This window comes from Egretta garzetta, unplaced genomic scaffold (genome assembly GCF_000687185.1).
Source record: "Egretta garzetta isolate BGI_Z169 unplaced genomic scaffold, ASM68718v1 scaffold496, whole genome shotgun sequence".
Taxonomy (NCBI): Eukaryota; Metazoa; Chordata; class Aves; order Pelecaniformes; family Ardeidae; genus Egretta; species Egretta garzetta.
This window is the reverse complement of record NW_009259974.1, coordinates 46,445-51,091: the sequence shown is the minus strand read 5'-3', so window position 1 is coordinate 51,091 and position 4,647 is coordinate 46,445. Positions and strand designations below refer to the sequence as shown.

The 4,647-nt window shown below is 46.0% G+C and overlaps 1 long non-coding RNA gene across 1 annotated transcript in view; it reads left to right on the top strand.

The window, feature by feature from the left end:
- LOC118452453 overlaps positions 1–4,638 on the top strand; it is a 5,160-nt gene extending 522 nt beyond the window's left edge. Inside the window, exons 2-3 of the long non-coding RNA XR_004842214.1 lie at positions 3,363–3,535; positions 4,291–4,638. This is a non-coding gene — a long non-coding RNA (uncharacterized LOC118452453). The remainder of the gene's footprint in view (positions 1–3,362; positions 3,536–4,290) is intronic.
- Positions 4,639–4,647: the final 9 nt, after the last annotated feature.

The following is a 4,647-nucleotide window of genomic DNA, read 5'->3' as shown; positions in this document are numbered from 1 at the left end:
ACCCATAGTCAGCTTTCAAGCTTCTTGGATCAGCAGAACTGTTGCTGCCACAGCACGCAAGCATCCCGACCATCCTCTACTCACATTATCAAGTTGTTTGGAAAAGTATCTCACCGGTCGCTTCCAGGATCCCAGCCGCTGTGTCAGCACTCCGAGGGCCTTTCATGTACAAAAAGCTCAAAAGGTTTCGTCAGATCAGGTAAACCCAACGCAGGGGCCATCATCAATGCTCTTTTAAGTTCTTTAAATGATTTCTGGCATTCGGGTGTCCAAACCAAATACTGATCTCTAGACTCTTTCAAAGCCTCATACAGTGGTTTCACATACAGTCCATAGAGTCGGCACCACCCAATCATCCCCAGAAAGGCTTTCAGTTCCTTTGGGTTGCTAGGTTCTGGAATTTGGCAGATGGCCTCTTTCCTTTCATTCCCAAGTTGTCTTTGTCCCTGAGATATCTCAAAACCCAAATAGATCACTGCTTCTTTTCCTATTTGGGCTTTACTTATCAAAACTCTGTATCCTGCTCTTCCCAGAAAATTTAATAAACTGATAGTAACTTCAAAACATTCTTCTTTACTCTTTGCTGCTATCAGAATGTCATCCACATACTGCAACAATACACCTCTCTCTTGGTTCCGTTTTCTCCATATCTCTAATTCTTTTGCCAATTGATTTCCAAATATCATAGGGCTATTTTTAAATCCTTGTGGAAGTACAGTCCAGGTTAATTGCATCCTTCGTCCTGTGGTGGGGCTTTGCCATTCAAAAGCAAATATGCTTTAGCTCTTTTCACCCAGAGGTATGCAAAAGAACGCATCCTTTAAATCTAGTACAGTAAACCATTTGTGTTCGTCTTTTAAAGAGGTCAATGCAGTGTATGAATTAGTCACTACTGGGTGTATATCTTGGACTATCTGATTTATGGCCCTTAAATCCTGAACTAGTCGATATTTCTTGCCTCTGGATTTCCTTACTGGCAATATAGGAGGATTATATTCTGATTCACATTCTACCAAAAGCCCATATTCTAAAAATTTTGTTATTAGCCCCTCCAATCCTTTTTGAGCCTCTCACTTAATAGGATATTGGTTTTGTCTTACCGGCTTAGCTCCAGGTTTTAAAGTCACTTTTACTGCTTCTGCCAATTTAGATTGTCCTGGAACTCTGCTGGCCCAAACTAAAGGAATTACTGCATTTTCCACTTCTGTAATCTGTTCTTCCCTAGGGGAATCCTGTAACATAAACACTCTTGCCTCTATGGCTTTTCATTCTTGATTTAGTAACTTAATTTCTCCATCTTTGAAAATTATTTGTGCATTTATTTTGCTTAATAAATCTCGTCATAGCAAAGGTAAGGGGCATTCAGGCATATACAGACACTGGTGAGTTACCCATTGTTTTCCCTGTTTAACTTCAGTGGTTTTAGGAAAGGCCGATTTTCCTTTTGCCCTGTCGCACCAACAACACCTACTGATTTATGACTAAATTTCCCTTTTGCATTTGTTCAATATGGAATAAGTGGAACTGCCCGGAGAGCTGGGTCTAATTCTCCAGCTCTGGGGCATTCCCTTTGCCAATGCCCACGTTCCTTACAAACAGCACATTGATCTTCTGTCAATCGGAGATTTACTTTCCCCCTTCCTCTAACATTCATTCTTCGTCTCCTATTATTCTCAGCTAGGACCGCCAGTAATTTTCCATCTCTCCGTGCTTGTCTCGCTTCTCTTTCTTTCTCTCTATTATTATATACAGTCCAAGCTACTTCAAGCATTTTACCCAGATCTCTCGATTCAGGTCCTTCCAGGTTTTGGAGTTTGGTGGGGTTTTTTTGGTTTTGTGTGGGTTTTTTTGTTTGTTTGTTTTTTTTTTTCCTCATATCCGAGGCTGACTGCCCCATAAATAGAGAGGCCAATGGTGCTGCTGCTTCTGGATTTTCTGGATCTAAATTGGTACATTTTCTAGCAGTCACCCTCAGTCTTTCCATAAAGGCTGAGGGGGACTCACTTGGTTCTTGTCTTACTTCATAAATTTTGGACCAATTTAATGCTTTTGGCATTGCATGTCTTACACCAAATAAAATCCACCGCTGATATCTAGTCAACATTCCCCTGGGTCCCAGTTGATTGGGGTCCCGCTCGGGATTTGTAGATGGAAAATTCTGGTCCGCTCTCCCTTGTAAATCTCCGTTAGCATGTGCTCCCTCTACCTGTTTTCTAGCAGCATTCAGCACCAGTCTCTTTTCAGTATCATCGAGCAAAGTGTCCAATATTACTTGTAAATCATTCCAATCAGGGTCTTGAGTTCTAATTATTGTTTCAATTGCCTTAGCTACCTTCTCAGGGTCCTCCCGATAAGGACCTGCAATCTCTTTCTATGATCTTAAATCAGTAATCAAAAAAGGAACCTTTACCCCCACCGGACCATCATTTCCTACCGCTTCTCGGAGAGGGGCTTGGAGAGGGGCCTGTCCGGCCTCCCCCCTCCTCCCTCATGTCCTTCCCGAAATCGGGCTAAACCCCTCTGCTTCCTCTTCCATAGGGGGAGCAGATGGATCATTACCTCCCAAATTCTGGGCTCCCTGACCCCTTCTACGGTGAGGTGCAACCATCAATTCAACATCATTCTCTTCCGTTCCTTCATTCATATTACAAAGAGAACACCACCTTCTCAGATTTTTACCACACTCCTTACTACATCCCGAACAGCATCTTTTATCAAACTCTTCTTCCTTCAAAACCATTGCCAAATAACCAGATGATATTCCACACGCTTTCTGCCACTCCGGATGATTCCACAATGTAAGGAACAGATCAACATAAGCCATTTCATCCTATTTACCTTCTCTCTTACAAAACAACATCAACTGTCAGATGATATTATGTTGCAATGTTCCATTCTCTGGCCACTTCACCTTCCAAAATATATATTGGCCAACAGTACTCAGTCAGTTGTTTCTGAGTCAACGGATCGCCCCCCAGATCTTCCCAGTGTTTCAAAATACATCCCAAAGGTGTTTTTCGTGGGATGGGTTTCTTACTCGGAAATGTACCCATCTTCTTAAAAGACTAGTGAGTGTGATCGTGCACTATCGCAAGCACTAGCTAAAAGGTTTATATAATTTAGTATCTATATACAACCTAGTCAGGGGACTCTAACCCCTATCCATCCTTACCCGGGATTTTAGCCCAACCTTGCGAAGCTTTCGCTGCGTCTTATCGGCAGGCAATACCTGGGGACTCTAACCCCGCAGAGGTACCTCCCAGCCCAACTCTGCGTAGCTTTCGCCGCGCCTTGCAAGCAGACGGGTGGGATTTGAACCCGAAGCTTTATCCCCTTCAAAGAATGCCTTGTTACCTGTCCAGGGAACTTGCTCGGAATTCTTCGGTCTGGGGATCAGAGGTTCTCCCCGAGAATCCCTCGGTGCCGGCTGGAGGTCCCGTGATCCCACGGATCCGTCGAGATTCACAAGCGTCGTCCCATCTGGGTCGCCAAAACTGTCACCGAAATTGGGAGGAATAAACCTCGTAACACCAAGGTAGTGTTAAAAGGCAGGCATTCTTTATTCACGGCGCCGGATGCGCGGGGGATCGCTCCCCCTAACGTGCATACCTAGCGCCTGTTTCAGTCAGGTTATATCTATAACAAATATATACATATTCCTTACATTCATACATAATCAATAACATTCTCTCTAACGATTGGTACAAATTCTCTCGCTTCCTATGTAAATTACTGCTCAAACTCAGTTGTTCACTTCTGTTGCTCTCTTTTGAGTAGGTGGTATCATTGGGGTAGGTGGTCAATGAGTCGGTGGTCGCGATCTCCCCCTGCCAGAATTACCTCCTGCCTACTGGGCTCTCTCTCTCGGTAGTCCTAGCCAACTTTCTTGGTCCGTTGCACGGAATTACCCTTCATCTTCTTCCCCTGACAGGTGCACAGTGCCTAGAGCTTCAGCTCCATTAATAAGGACCTTAAAACTACAGACCATACCCTGTTCTCATTGTCCTGAACTTAGTGTTCAGCTGGGCAGGGCTGTACAGAAGAGAAGGCAGCAGCGTTGGTGGTTGCGTTTTGTAGTTAACCGATTCGCTCCCATCACCCCAATGCTGAAAACTAAGATACCTAACAATTTCATCCCCATCCTTTTGGTTACAGGCGGAATCCCTCCGCTTCCCCTTCCCTAGGAGAAACAGAAGGATTATCAGGCTCCGAAATTTGAACCCCTCGCCCCCTTCTCCGGTGAGGCGCAACCATCAATTCAACACCATCTTCCTCTGTCCCCTTTTTCAGGCAATTTTCATCAATCCCGCTAGTAGAGCAACACTTGTTCAAGTTCTCACGGCGTTTTCCTCCTTTCAGAAGCATCACCGTAGACTTTTGTGGATCTCTCCCGCGCCGCTTCTGCCCTTGTGGACGATTGGCCAGCGTAAAGGACAAAGGGAGCTCTGCCGCTTGGTCTCCTCGCCGTGCGGTTTGGAGGTTTGGGTGCCCGAGCCCCGGCAGCGTGGCTTTTAGGGGAGCCGGGCGGTGGCGGCCTGAGCGGGGCCCGTGGCTCTGGGCGGTGCCGCTGCCCTGCTGGGTGGTCTGGGCGGGCGGGGCCCGCGGGCAGGGGCGGGGCCGTCGCCCTCCTCCCCGTGCTGCAGGCTT